Here is a 16,681-nt window from a genome sequence, read left to right as displayed (position 1 = left end):
CTCTGATCTTTTGACCCTTTCAACTTAATATGTATCTAAAATATTTACATATATAATATTTGTATATTGTAATTATCCACTGTCCATCACTGTACATCTTCTAAGATATATCATCACTTATGCTGCAGTACTTACTTTTCCTGCACGTATCTGTAAGTAATACTATATTTTGCACTGGTTAATTGCTAACTGCATTTCGTTGGATTTTTACCCATACACTGCACAATGACAATAAAGTTGAATCTAATCTAATCATGTGATCTCCACTCGTATTTCATTAGCATCACCAGTGTATATCCATCAACCTCCTTACCTGTGCTAATTAGTGGTAAATGCGTATTGATGGAAACTGCCAAGAATCCCCAAGTGATAGATTGGTGAAAAATTGAAATGCAGACCGTCTCCAGTAGTTACCTTACTGAAAACAGCATTTCCCATGCATCTCATAATTCTGCATCTTGTTAATGCAAGACAGCATCACTGTCTACAACATTGTTCCAAGCTCCACCAATCATTTTCTAACATATACGGTATAAAGTTGATATGATAACCAAAGGTTCAAAGGTGATGGGCACCAGAAGAATGTCAACAGGTGCATTAATGCGCATCTACTGCAGGCATTTCTCCTGGATCCCCCAGTTGACTGACAAGTCACAAGTGGCCACTGGTTCAGAGGTTCAGCTGGATACAAACAAAACATCCCAGATGGAGCAGCTTTAGACCCGCCAGCGTAACCATTACATACCCTGTGTACTCATTAAAACAGAAATATGCAAAGCCCAAAAAGACTACAGACATACACACACACAAACACACACAAACACACACACACACACACACACACACACACACACACACACACACACACACACACACACACACACACACACAAAAAGCAGTGATATGCACACACATGCAAAGGATCTACAACAGTCCAGAGCATAAACACAACCAAAATGCAAACACACACACACACACATACATCCAAAGGGTCCATGCATACACATATAAAGACATATGCAGATATAGTACTTTTTCTTCCTTTGGAACTTAACCCAGTTGCTTTCATCAAATAATCACAGAGATGGCTTTGAAATGAATACCATGCCCTTCTGTCGTATCCATTTAATTGGCTGGACCTTCTTCATATATTTACAGTAAAGATTTAAATTCACAGCCACACACTCACACACACACCCAGACACACACACACAAATCCACTGATAGTTTGACAAGGCTGGTGGAAATGTACGTGTTCACACTGCAATGTCATGAGACATGCCAACACTCAGGCAGGGTGAGTTCTGTTATTTCATTGATTTTCAGGGTTCTCCCCTGCCTAATGCATCTAGTCTGTTTCCCAGGCTCTCTCCTCACTGTGACAAATGAACGCAGTAAAGTTTGAGGAGACGTAGCTCTAGGCCAAGTTTGACTTAAATCTCTTATTTTCTGTAAAGCATGCCCAAGTTAAAGCATCGGCAAGAATTTTGGGTTGAAAACAAGCATTCTAACTCTTGAAAAGGCACGCATAAACCTCACAAACACCAACAACAGCACACTGGCACTGGCTTACTAGCGTGCCAACTCATGTCTTTAGGCACTAGAGTTGGTGATGTCGTGCTGTGAAAGCTTTTTTTATTTTATATTTCCGTGGGTTGGTCCGACTCGGACCACAGAACTGCATAGTGCATAGTGCACAGCCCAGGCCAAATCAGACCACACAACTGCATACTGCACAGCCCAGTCCGACTCAGACCCCAGAACTGCATAGTGCATACTCCACAGCCCAGGCGGCTAAGTGCAACGACAGGTGTGCTTATCTGTTCCTCAAATGACCTCATATCATAAAAAAAAATTTTGAAGATGATACCAGTACTAGGTGCTTCTAAAACATGCTTCAAAAAGTTCTTCCAATCCAAACAAAGGATGTTTATTCTGATAATCCTAAATTGCTAAGGAATACAAACTGTAAATATTCATGAAAGAATTGACTAATAATTGGACTTTGGCCATGTGAAATGTTTTAAGTTATGCTGTGGACTGGTACACGATGGCTCTTTTTCCTTTGAAATGTTATTTTCCTTCTTTAATGAGGGAGAAGGGCACCATATTAGATTCAATGCTGAAAACATGAAACACAGCACTGATATCACAGAATAAAGTCGCCCATATCCCGTGTTCGTGATTCTCATGATTCTCAGATTCTCATTATAATCACCCCCTTAATGTTCTCTAATGCGTAATGGTTTCCTTGTCACAAGTGGATGGGAAAATCACAGCATGCTTTAGTTAACTCATGCTCTGAAGATGAATCAGCTCGCTCTATGTTGCTATGCCATTACAGAATAGGGCTGTGCTGTCCCAGTTATAGGTAGTGTAGAGAGGAGCAAGTGGATCTTGTGTCTGCAGGTCTTTGGATAGCATGACTTTCTGTATCCAACTGGCTAATTCTTCCATGGCCCAAAAACAAAACACCTGCCAACTACAGATGCCGTGACCTTTACTTTGATTCAATGTTTACATTTTTATTTTACATTCTGTGTTGATGGTAGGTATTTTCAGTAGCGTTGATGTCACTAAGTCCAAACTACTATCATATTTTAAATATTTGAGAAATAATATCTAATTATTTTTTGGTGATTTGGATTTAAAGTACTTACCAAATCGAGTTTAAAATCTATGACAAATACATTGGGCCCCTTGCAGTTGGGTTTCTTACTGTGGAATTGTATTGCCCTGAATAGATGTGGGTTGTCTCACATCAGGCTCATGTTATTTTTAGTGCCACTAAAAGTGACAGGTTTTGACATACCTCATTATTACCAATACCTGACAATCCTAAATTATTTCACATTTCCTGTGACAGCCAAGACAAGAAAGGCGTTAATGGTTATAAAACATGTCCTCAGCCTGAACGGGGCGCTTAGAATGTGGGTACAATTTGTCAACCCACTGCATTGCATAGGGTGACCCCAGGACAAGAGTGAAAGAATCTGTCAGAGAATCAGAAAGGTGCACCGCAGGCGGTGTCGTTTTTCTCTGGCAAGAGTTTCTGTTTCTCAGAGTTTGATTTCAGCTATTAATTTTGTGCTTCATTGGCTATTGAATAACCATTAGAAAGTGGGTTTCCTTTTCTCTCTCAGAGAAAGCAGTACAAATCTGCAAATTGGTGTTCTCGCTGGACAGCCAAGAAAAACAACGGTACAAACGCATGGCTGCGTGCACCCTTCTGGGTCTTCCTATCAAACAGATTGTCTTTCTCCAAGTTTAACCACTGAAACTTTTGTAGTTTCTTGTGTCATCAGGTAAGAAAACTTCTTTTGATATCTAATTCAGCATGTCTTAGTCCATTTTGGGCAAATCTTAAACACTTTACTTTACATAGTGTGTACAATACGTGCCTTTACTTTCTTCTGGAAACTTCTTCCAGTGATTTAAAAAGTACTGACAGCCTGACACTTGAAATGGAAGTAGATTAATGTGTTCCACATAATGATTTACTGTATAAAAATATATTTTTATACAGTAAATCATATATATATATATATATATATATATATACCTGTAAAATAACTAACAACATGATGTCATTGTCATTATATGAAAGGTACTAGTTCTTCTGACACACCTAATACATTACACTGTTACCATAACACATACTCAAAGCTAACAGGCAAGGTGACTTTCGACACGCAGAGGCTGATCCGAGACCAGCCCCATGCCTGTTCAGGGCTAAAGTCAGTTTATTCTCTGGATTGTCCTTACAGAGTTTTGTGGATAATTGTCTGTTGCAGTAGTGGCAGCTTCAAACCATTGGAATAATTGAGCCATTTAATTAAAACCAACTGCATTTTTTCAGCATCATTTATGACTTTATTTCTGATTTGCAAAGGATGTCTTCTCCAATTAAAATTGGGCAGCTCTTTTATTGCTTGTGTTGTTGTGTTTCATACATTCCTGTATACTCGTCCTCCTCCTTCTCCTCCTCTTCATCATCACCCTCCTCAAAGCCCTGGGTGGCTTTATGAGTGCAGACTTGTGTGTGAATAATGATGACAGCGGTTCTGGCTAATGCCGTAATGATTGGAACGGTGCATCCGTTTGACCCGCATGCTCTGTGGAGACGAGGGGGGGGGGGGTCCGCGGCAGGCAGCGCTCAGTGGCAGATCATTGACTTCCTCCTTGTGAGATAAAGGTCGAACGATACAAAGAGAGGGGAGCTCCTGGCACAGCCGATCATTAACGATCCTCCAGTTCTGTCAGCCTGGATATTTAACAGCTGGCCAATATTGAGTTGGACGCATTTGTTCAGCCTTTCCTCTGAGAGGTATTATAAGCTGGCTCTCTCCTCCTGCGTGTGGGCCAATTACTCTCTCAAGGATGCCTTGTTGATTTTTCCCATTTCTCCTAAGAGGACTTACGTCAGAACGTATGTTTGCTAACAGGACTTGTCTAACTGTTAAGACATGTTGATCCCAGTTGGTGATGTTTCTATTTGCTAGCGACTGTGTGTGATGGGTCACATGTTAGCAGATAACAAGTGCTGCTATAGAACTGCCCTGAAAAGTCAATGCCCTAAGCCTAAAGGACGCTACGTCAGATTGATCCCGGCACACAGGCAATGGTGCCAGTAAATTGGACTGAATCAGCGCCACCTCGCCCCATCAGTCCTGCTGGATCAGTCCAGCCACACATCACACAGCTAGCCACAGACATCTGGAAACTCTCCAAAATATCCCCACTCTAAAGGGAGTGCGTCCACTTGAGGTTGCTTCTGTTCAGCCTATATGGGCTGTCCACTGTCACTGGACTTCATTTGACCAGTACAATGTACTAACTACAAGAGAGAGAAAAATGTGGACTGTATGAAATACTGAAATGTGTGGGTTATTTAACATACAAATATTAATATTTAAATATCCTGTTCTAAACTTCAGGGACGTGCACAGGAGGGGGCTAAGGTTGCCCGGGCAACTGCCCGTCCGCCCTCCTTAACTGAAGTTGCCCCTCCGAAGGAATTATAATTTTTTTTAAACAGTATAACGGCTACAGAATTTCATGTAGGCCTAGATAAAAAAAATGCGGGGGGAGGGGGCGTGGCGGCGGCGGTTACAAAAATTAACGTGTTGCCCCTTTTTTCCAGGGCAGAGCAAAGGCCCTTCAAAATTCCTGTGCACGTCCCTGCTAAACTCACTTGTCATTTACATTGTGTAATTGCACCAAATATGGACTTGGCCACCCAAAAGTGGAATTTCATTGTATTTTTCAGAAATACTTTTAAAAGACAAAATGTAAGTGCTTCTCAAAAAAACTTTGACATTTCTAGTTTTTGTGCCCTTTCAAAGCATAATTATATCAATATAATATACATCAGTATAACCAATTGAGCATTATATTTCCTTGAGGCTCTCTCTGCTATGCCACGTTTTTGTCTGCATTGCAGTGCAGGTAAACTAGGCATTGCGGTGCGTTGCAGAGACAGTGCCTTCAGTTCTTTTGTATAGGGGCACAGCACATGTCTAATTTAGATTAGATTTGACCCTTCTTTCATCAACAGCAACCTGTTGGAGTGGCTGATAGAGTATCAGGCGTATCATATGCATTTTCCATGGTGGTTGAGAATTCAACTGTGCAATAATGTTTCCTCTGACCATCAGAGCTCTTCCTCATCCTCCTCCTCATTGTTTACCTCTCCTTCGTTGTGGAGTTGGGGGAGGTGGCTGCTCATCTTCTTCTGAACTGGGAGGGCTGCTATCTGCAGTTTTTTTTTACTGCTAAAAATGGCTAAACCCACAAAAGAAATGAAAGAAACTACTTTTCAAAATTTACATTTTACAGCAAAGAAATCGTATGCTCAACGGATCAAGCCAATAAACCAAAAAATAGTTGAAACGTTAAATATTTCAATTATTTTTTATCGTTTTTTAGTTTAAACATTTTTATTGTATAATTAAGTTATTGAGTGAGATGTTTAGGAACTTGATGTTAGAAATCATCACAAAAAAAGAAACATACATTTTATTCGATAGATTGCAAAAAACGTCACTTCTCTGTCAGTTGTTTACTACTTGTCTCGACTTGCCTCTCCGCTGTAAAGACAGTTTCACTATCAATATTACTTTCATCATTTCACCTTGATACTTGCTTCGCTATAAATCACTCATATGGTTGCTTACTAGAAGACACCATTTTGAATCCACTTCACGCTCAGCATTACTCGCTCCGTACGGAAGACAAGGACAACCACTCTTTGGATTTTTGGATTGCAGACAAGGACAACCACTCTTTGGATTCCAATTGGCTATGGCACAGTGAGGATTGTAAAAAGCATCTTTTGTTTTATTGTCATAGCAACCGCTATGTCATCATTCTTGGAGGACTGATTTTTTTTCAGGGTCCGGCACCAAAGAGTTAATAACAGAACCCCCTCATGCAAATCAGCGGCATCTTCTTCCACGGAGAGAAAGTGTGGGAAACCAAATTGGATCGAATGTAATTCACTTCCCCCCGGGGAAGGAATCAATAAGGCTGTGGAATGGCTCTCATAAGAAAAGTGCCCACCTTCTTTTTTCAACACTCACATTTCTTTTCTTTTTTTTTACTTACGGTGCAATCAGGGTTGATAAGTCACGTATCACCTGGTGTGGCACGCCATCATGGCAGAGTGATCAGGAGCCTTGGTGCGTAGTGTGTCACACCGCGCCTCGGTCTGATGTGGGCAGCGCAACGCAGCGCAGCACTGGAAGAAGGGCTGCTTCATTACCGTCTTTCCATTATGCGTCTCTGCTGACTTGACACTCATTTGAGGATTGACGGCACTTGTGTGCAGAGAGGCTGCTGGCCCAACAGTGCATGATTCTCACACGCACACGCACACGCACACACACAAACACGCATACACGGACACACACACATATACGCACACACACACACGGGCACAGGCACACACGCGCGCATACGCACACACACAAACACGCACACAAGGACCCACACACATACACGCACACATACACCTCCATGTACATACACATTCTTCCATTCTGTTTATTTCACAGGTGTACTCATAAACCTATTTGCACAAACACTTACATATTCACACACACACATACACACACACACACACACACACACACTCAAACATGTATGAACACATGCATTATGTCTCTTTCACACAGGCACTCATAAACCCATACAAATATATCACACTCACATACATTACACACACACAGACCTTAAAGTACACATACATTCAGTCTCTTTCACACATGCACTCATAACCCGTACACACACACTCACACATACGCACACATGCATTTATACACACACTGACTCTTTCTTCATACACTAACACATAACACATAAGACAGATATATTCACCCTGACACGAACAAAGTGAAATGTAAATGCTCATATTTTTGCTCAGCTTTTTTATTCTGAAATCAAGTGGTTTTACATTTAGCTGCACATTCACACCTTCATCATGTTAAGAAATTCTTTTGAGTTATTTGTTTATATAGGAAAATAATGGAAAATAATGTATTTTTTTCATCAAACATTTTTTCATCTCCACCAGGTGATGAAAATGTCAGTTTTATTGTTAAACTTTGAAAGATCCCCCCCCCCCTCCCCTCCCCCAAAACAGTGAGGAATATGTCGCTGTCTCTTTTAAATGTCACACAATAATTTGAAGGAATGACGACGAAGGAAGATGAATGCAATGGCACTGTTTAAAAAGATAACAGGTCAGTGCAAAACACGAAAACACCACTCAGCTTTCTTCCTGGTAGCATTTCAAAAACTACCCATTCCCTCATTTTATTTGTCTTTTAAACCCAGACTCCCTCATATTTCACGTTTTTATCTGTATCTGCATGTTTCACTTCAGAATGGCGCTGTGAGCAGCTGAGAGATTGAAAAATGATGATTCCGTCACGGGGGACTTTTACTTTGCAAAACCCATCCATCTCCACCCCCACGCCCCTCACACACACACACACACACACACAACCTTCAGTATCCACCATAACTCTTTATGTATTCCATATGGCTGGCTTTGTCAGGCTCTCTCATATATGTTTGTGTAAACAGACGTACTGAGAGAGTGGAGTGGGGGGTTGGTGGTTCCAGTGGTTTTCCCAGGCTGACTGGATCAAGAGGGAGAGAGGGAGAGATGGAAAGGGAGAGAGAGAAAGGGAGAGAGGGAGAGAGAGGGAGAAGGAGAGAGGGAGAGGGAAAGAGGGAGAGAGAGGGGAGAGAGAGAGAGAGAAAGGGGGACAGAGAGGGAGAGGGAGAAAGACAGCAGACTCTTTTCCATTAGTGGCCATTAGTGTCTGTGGAGGGAGTCCCATCTGTGTCTAGTGCTGATAAGAGTCTCTCTCCCTGCAGGCCGGGGTCCTGGAAGCTCCCCTAATGACTGATGATGCCGCTCCGCCCTCTTGCCTGAATGGGGTTGGGGGGGTTGTGGGGGGGAGGTGCTTTGGGGAGCCAACTGAGAGAGCTATGGCAGGCCTTGGAGGACCGGGAAGGGGGGGGGTGTTGTGCTGATGGGCCGACATGAATGGAGAGGTAGTGGGGGGTGTTTGCATGGGGTTGTGGGTGCGGTGGAGTGGGGCGTTGAGGACCAGGGGGTAGCCTCTGCAATTGTTTTGTTGTTGTTGTTGTTGTTGTCTGTCATTTTAATCTGATGTTATTGTCAGGAGTATGTGTATGTATGTGAGGAGCGTGGTGTTTTGGAGCTTTGAGACGCACCAATGGGGGGGAGGGTTTGAAAGTAGCGGAGCCAGGAGCGAAACTGCCTGGTGCCTCATCCAGATATTTCTGCCAATCGAGCGGAGCCATGACTAACACGCGTATCCTGCAGAACACAACGACCCAGCGAGGCCCAGCACCACCACTGTGCCTCCTGCTACGAGCCTCGGATTACAGCTCAAAAACTACCTCTAAGATATGGGCCAGTGATTCAGTGTGTGCTTTTTCCATCCTGTCATACACTACCTGACAGCACCTATATACCTCTTACCTAACTGCCATGTATGCTATGGCTTGGTGTTAAACTACATGCAGCCACAACAAAGTAACAATTAATTATCACATTGTTATTACATACATTGTAGCATACGAATTAGTGTAGTATCGCACTAATACTCTGTACTTGCTTATACCCTCACACTACTTTTAGTTCTGCCATATGCAAGTAAGAAATGTCATTGTACGGTCATCTCTCATTAGTCAGTACACTGTACTATCATTAATGATGTAGTTCACAACAAGGACAGGGGCATTGTTATATAAACTGTGATCCCAATCACATATTTCTGTGTATGATGGGTAGCTTGCTCCGCCCTCTGCTAAAAAGAGGAATGAAGCTAGAAATAAAGCCAACTGAGATTTAATGATTTCGCCCAGCTCTGTCGGGACTCCCACCCACAGACAGCTAGCAGCCTGTGGGCCACCAGTGCGCCCGGGTGCAATTAGGTCTTGTTGCGGAGCAATGATTTTTTGATGGATGGCTAGTTAGAGGCCTGCATAAGAAACGGCATACGCGAGGAGAGGCGATGTTGATATGCACGCACGCGTGGGCTTCCATCGCAGACACACGGGCCCCCACGTACTGTTATTAAGCCATGATACACGAGGCTCTAAAAATAGGGTCGTCTTTCACTCTGCAGGGCAATTATCACTCGGCGACATCTGTGGGCCCTCGCCTCTGCTCAACACAGAAAACAGCAGTGACAGCCACGATGTTCCCCACACCCACCAAATTAAGTCTCACACCAACAAGCGGGCTGTGTGTGTGTGCCACGGCGGTCACAGGGCTGCGAAGGTGCATGTCATGATTTTAAAACCACTGACCTTTCTGTGTTTTGACATGTGAGGTTAGAAGCTGTTTTATTTACTTTTCTCTCCCCCCACAAACTCCCTGTCGGAATTCTCGGGGGGGGGGGGGGGGGGGGGAGCCGGGGTGGAGCGGAGGGTCAGTTGGGGGGTAGCGGGTCCCTGTGGCAAAGCCGCCAGTGGACTGCCGAAAATATGGATGTTTGGGCCCAACCGTGTGGAAAACATGGTTCCTCTTCGCAGTTAATGGACTGCTAGGCAGATCCCAGGAGGCCAGAGACAAGTGTGCTGCGTTTAGACGAGGAGCTCATCCCACAACCCCTTGCATCAAAACAAACGTGTCGTGTACCCCTGCAGTGCGGGGAGAGGGGTGTTATGTAAAGGGGGAAAGAGGCACAACACACACACTGAAGCTGGCTCAATGTAATGCATCATGGTATTGACTCACCAAGGTCTTCATAGCAACAGAGATGCATTTGCCTGCTTTTAAAATCATTTATTGTAATACAGGGGAAAAGAAGTTTTAGAGTTAACAGTATAATTTTTGGTAACTTGAGCTATCTTACGTAATCAAATCTTACATAGGTAAGACCAGGACCTCCATTATCAGAAAAATCGGACAAATGCAGAGAAAAAATAAGAAAAAATTACAAGAACATTTGCTGTACAGTTTTGCATGGCCTTCTCTGCTACAGTCAAGGGTAGAATTGGAGAAAGAGAAAAATAGGAGAAAAAAAAAAACACAGAGATGGAGAATTGAAAAGGGGAAAAAAGGTCTTTTCAAAGTTGGTCAGAATGCTCAGATGTCAAGGTTGTCTCTCTGGAGCTGTTTTCATGAGTGAGAGAGAGAGAGAGAGAGAGAGAGAGAGAGAAAGAGAAAGAGAGACAGAGAGATCTTGTTTTGGCCGGGGGTTAGTCCTGTTCTCTCGCTCTCCAGTGGGTGACCAGAGTCAGAGCAAAGTCAAAGAACACAAAAGCACAAGGCCTTCAGAACAGTCAGAACGCAGCCCACACACACACACACACACACACACACACACACACACACACACACACACACACGCATGCACACATCAAACACACACAGCACCTCCCCAACATACACAATGCATCTAACCTTTCTCTTAAGGCAGCTGATCCTTGGCCACTGAGGCATCTCAAAGCACAAGGAGTAGAGGGAGACAAATACAGAAGGAAATGGGGGGGCGGCAATAAAAGAAAAAGAAAGTTACCTCTACTCACCTTTATGGCAAAGTGGGGGGGGACTTTGATATTTCCAGAGAATGTGTTCAAGTGGTGCGATTAAAAGGCGTGCTTTCACAATGACCTTTCTCTCAATTCTTCTACCGAGACAGTTCCCCTCAGTACAGAGTTGCCCTGGCAGTAATGATGGCCCCTCTCCTGAAACTAAAGGGCAACTGGCAGCCTGACACAAATTCAATACCAAAGGCATGTTTGTGTTTGAACGCAATGTTTGGTGACCTCTCGCTGCACCTCTGTGACTTTGAAAGAAGCAGCGCCACACCCAGAGAGACACTCAAGCAGAGAGAGAGCAAGAAAGAGAGAGAGAGAGAGCAAGAGAGAGCGAGACAGGGGGCCTGAGACATTCCCATGGCCTGGTTCAAGGATGCTTTAAGATGATGGTCAGCAACCTAAAGGCTTCCAATGCACACTTCTTTCCTTCAGCTGTGTGATTTCATTGTAGCTGCGCCCACTATTTCAACCACTGGGATTCGTGTTATTAAGTACAAGGAAGGCAAACCGACGCGCAGCAAGCCACGAGGTGAAAGCAGGGCCCACTGCAGCCTCTGAGCTCTCCAGCGCTACTGCTCTTGATTCCTCTCACCTCTGGGACTCCCTGATGGTTTTAATGAACGAGTCTCAGCTGTGGAAGCTCTCTCAGCCTGTGGCAGGCTGCAGGTAAGCTGCACTCATTAAGCAATTAATTTGGACGGAAAGCAATTACTCAGTGTGTTTCTCAGACTTTCCCAGTCGCCTTAAAATATAGGACATTTTCACAAATTTACCACCAAAAACAAACATGTCGGCTACCGGTGGTTACTGTTGACATGTTGGTGTGGAAGTATCTAGTTGAAATGAATCAAAAGCAAAAATATTTGTTATCATGATCTAAGAGACCAGCAGGGTGTACAGTCCACATCAGTCCACATAAGTCCACTGTGTGCACTTGGTCGGAATCCCGTGCCTGTGCCAGGGTCATGATGGCCCTTAGCTGTACCTAGTGATTAACAGGATATCATCGCTCTCTATTTGTGTGCCACCTCTGACTCCATCGACCACACGTGTCTCTCAGTTTGACCACAAGGGGGCATTAATTAGCAGAGTAATGCAGAGAAAAATCCTCATTTTCTAATTGTCTGTTCAAACACGAGTCCTTTTACAAGGAATCATTTTTACGAATGAAGTGACTCATCACTTCCAGCAAGCCACATAGGACAGATATTTGTATTCGTTTTATATTTTCTGTCTCCAATTATTCCCCGGGGTTCATGCATATTTACCGTTGCTTCATACATATTTGCAATGGCTGCCTGCGGAAGGCTGATGTGTGGCTGTTGGAATAAATGAATAACTGAGAGAAGACATGAATGGGTCGAAAAATAAGAACAGAGCTGCAATGAGAATGCTAAATCACCTTTTCAAAATATTCAGAGAGTCAATCCTTCTGTATTTCAGACTGAAGAGTTTGAAAGGGAGAAAGCACTCAACTCTTCAGGTAGAAGGAGCACATTCTAGAAATGGCTTTGCAGCCTTCCTAAACTCAGAGTGTTTCCACAGAGACGAGAATTAGCATGTCTGCTGTTGCTAAATGCTTTCTGGCAGTGTGCACACCAGGTACGTTTTTTTTTTCTCCTTCCGTCCGGCAATTGGTTGTAGGCTCACCAGCAACTTTATCTTCATGTCCAGAATCCATCTGTTGCCTTCTCCCGCTGACAAACACTTTTTTCGCTCGGCATGCAAGGTTCCCATTCATTCTAATTAAAGCAATTGAAAATAGAATAGAGGTTGCATGTTTATGAGGGGCCATTCCTGCTTAGCATTCTGAGGGGGGAGTTAGTTGTCTTCACAGACTGCCTCAGCTTTACCTAAAGCTACTCTGCTAATTTGCATTTATGTTTCTTCTTGTTATTTCCATATCTCAGACTGCAGGGAAATGATTGTGTGTGCGCGAGCGTGCGCGCGCGTGCGTGTGTGTGTGTGTGTGTGTGTGTGTGTGTGTGTGTGTGTGTGTGCATCTGTGTGTGTGTATGTGTGATATGTAGAAAGCTGGGGTAAGTGGACATATCAATCATGTTTTGCTTCAGCTAACCAAGTTTGCTGTTTGGCTGTGTATGTGTGTGTGTGTGTGTGTGTGATAGAGAGTGAGGGAATAAAACTGTTTAAATGAGTTGGGTAATCTATTATTCACTGTGGACCCTGTAGTTTAGGTGGTGAGGGTGGGTTTCCCCTGGAAAAAAAAGATGATTTAAAATATGCATCTATTTAACACAAAGCACATGTCCAGACAGCACATGCACTAAAGGCTTTCTTCAGTGTCATGTACCTCTAATGAGAGACCCCTGTGGTCCATAGAATAATAAGGGTCATCATTCTGAATAAGGCTCATTGACACCAGCGGTTCAGCTCTCCCACACCAGACACTTGATACTTCCAGCCTAACTCCCATCATTTGAGTGTAAAATGGACACGTCCAGGTATTCATTTTTAAAAGGCAGACGGAAGCCTAGAAACCATAAAAGCATAAAAGGTGATCGGTCGAGACAATGAATGTATGATCACATCCACAAAGTTATACTGTTTAATTTAATCCCCCGTTGCGTTTTAAACCTGACCAAAGGGCATCTTAAGTATGCACATGCGGCATACTCCATACTGCCTTCTGCATACTGAAAAAAGCACTGAACACTGAATATGGATGGCTTCAATTTGCTCTGTGCACCGTGGCAGACTTCACAGCTCCGCGAGAGACTCAGTCCCTTTGAGAGGCTTAGGGTAGAATATGGATTTTTTGATTCACTGAACGTGGCGTTTTGCCTACCTGGACAGGAAAACTACAGCACAAACAGGAGGAAAAGCAGATGGAATAAATCTGGAACGGCATGATTGATCGCTTGATTCGAAGGCAACGGCCCAAATCAAAGCTCTGTTTTTTTGCGAGAATCTGACTGCTAATCTACATTTAAATCCATGTTGAGGAGTCTCTGTCTGCTCTCCCTCTCTCTTTCTCTCTCTATTTCTCGCTCGACAGTCAGCACTCTTCTACTTTCCTTGAAAAGTGCTAAAGCCCTTTCAGTGCTGTCGCAAGCAGGAATCTTTGTTTTCCACAACACATCAATATGTGGAGGTGTGTGAGTGTGTGTGTGTGTGTGTGTGTGTGTGTGTGTGTGTGTGTGTGTGTGTGTGTGTGTGTGTGTGTGTGTGTGTGTGGTGGCATCCCTGCAGCTCGTCTTTGCCATCACTGCCAGTGTCATGAGTGCAGTTCACAGCAAGCACAAGCACGATGGAAATATCTGCTGTAAGTCATTTCACTTCAAACAGTATGCTAGGTGACAAACATCTTCAGTACATATATAATGACAGATGGCCTTGACTAACAGTGCCTCCACTGATGGAACAAGGTGCTAACAAGGTCACGGGGTCAATAGCCAGGGAGCAAACGCACTGATACAAGTATGTGTATGTACCATAGCTGGCCTTGTATAAGTGTCTGCTGAATGAATGAATGAATGAATGAATGAATGAATGAATGGATGAACGAATGTGTATGTACCATAGCTGGCCTTGTATAAGTGCTGAATGAAACAACAACAGAAACAGCAGCAAAGGAATATCATTCTCTCAGTTCTCAGCTTGATTTCCACGCAGAAATTGTCCTGAATTAATGAATGAATGAATGAATGAATGAACGAATGTGTATGTACCATAGCTGGCCTTGTATAACTGTCTGCTGAATGAAACAACAACAGAACAACAACAGAAACAGCAGCAAAATAATATAATGATCTCAGTTCTCAGCTTGATTGCCACGCATAAATTGTCCTGAATGAATGAATTAACAAATTAATAACCATGCTTTGGTTGTCTGACGGAGCACCTGGAAATGGTTTAATCATAATCTGACTCAGGTTAATCCATTTATTAATTTCTGCATTCTTTCTTTCTTTCTTTCTTTCTTTCTTTCTTTCTTTCTTTTATTGTTAGCCAGCTTGCAAAGTGATTTCTCAGGTGATCTCTGTAACATAATATTGACATGTACATCAACCAGTGGAAAAGAATGGCAGTGAAGAGCGAGATTTAGCATCTTGTTGCCACTTTATGACAGATGCACATATCCTGAATGGCCCTGGCCTACAGTCTCCATAAATAATGTGTGTTATGGAGCATCTCTCTCGAGCATCCACAGGCCTCTTCAGGACTCTTCATTCTGAGCACGCTCCTCGGCAGAGCGAGGCGACACTTCAAACACACACACACACACACACACACACACACGGATCAATGTGCTGAAGCGGTGACACACACAAGGCACAGTGGGACAGAAAGAATGAATGAAAGATTGACAGGGTCGCGCATCCATAGAGAGGGTCTGAGGTTGATGCTTATGTAACATGCATTAGTTTGAGTGTGGGAGCTGTTGTTGGTCAACCCTTGAAGACACTTTCAAGGTACTTGAAAGGAGGAGGACAGACAGTGGTAGACAGAGATGAGCCTGGGGTAAGGTTGGCCACTTTCCTTGGAATTTCATGTTTCATTTTCTGAACACAAGTTTGAGTGAGGAATGTGACACTCTTTTTTTCCACGTAAAAAATACATGACGTTTTGTCTTCAGCTTACCTGTTAACCTTGTGGCACTCACACGTATCCCACCTCCTCCCTACCTGTCACTACCTGTCTTCCCTACATGGTGGGTGTATACATTCCACATCTGTCTTCCTTACTTGGGGTTGTACACATCACACCTGTCTTGCTTAGATGGGGGTGTACACATCACACCTGTCTTCCTTAGATGGGGGTGTACACACGTCTCACAGAAAACAAACATTGCAATCCGCTTGACACGTTTCTTGTGATTTCACCATACTATGTATGTTAAATATATTACAGACGCACAACCTCACACAGGGATTAAAGCGCTGTATGGTATCCATGACAATGAAACATCAGCAGTGCAGGTGGCTGAGGATATAGAGGCACTTTTCTTTTGACTGAGCTGGACCTTTTTGTATTCATGATGTTAGTTGTGGTTTTGCTTGGGATGCAGATTTAGGTAAGAGAGCTGGCGGTTGTGAGGGAGCATGTGTTATTTTTAAACATTGAGTGCAACTCGACAGAGATCAACAGCACCTCATGTCAATGGCCCTTTAAATAGCAGTCAACAAACTCTCAGTGGCTACGTGACAAATATGCAACCAAACTTTAACATAATTATGATCTAAGCTGTACTCTGAACTACCTGTCAGCTAGCTGTTGCTCAAAGATGCAGGCAAAAAGTTGTTGATATTTAAGCTTAACAGCCAATCAAATTACAGGCCTCTCTTCTGTGCTTCTGAAGCAATGTGTTGATTTGCTGGAAACATTTATGGCTCAGTCTGAGTCACTATGTTTGTTTCCTATTTACAGAGCCAGGACTGTGTACAAACACCATCTTTTTTTCAGCAGAAACACAAAATGAACAGCTACAGGACTGTGAGGACCAATTTGACAAAAGAGCATATTGGATTAGAATCACGGACTGTGCCTTTAACCCTGATCTTAATCATATCCTGGAGACTATGTCTATTATTATTCATCGTAGTTTTCAGTGAGTCAGCAGATGGCTTGTTGA

The sequence above is a fragment of the Clupea harengus genome, chromosome 12 (genome assembly GCF_900700415.2).
Source record: "Clupea harengus chromosome 12, Ch_v2.0.2, whole genome shotgun sequence".
NCBI lineage: Eukaryota > Metazoa > Chordata > Actinopteri > Clupeiformes > Clupeidae > Clupea > Clupea harengus.
This window is presented reverse-complemented; position numbering follows the sequence as displayed.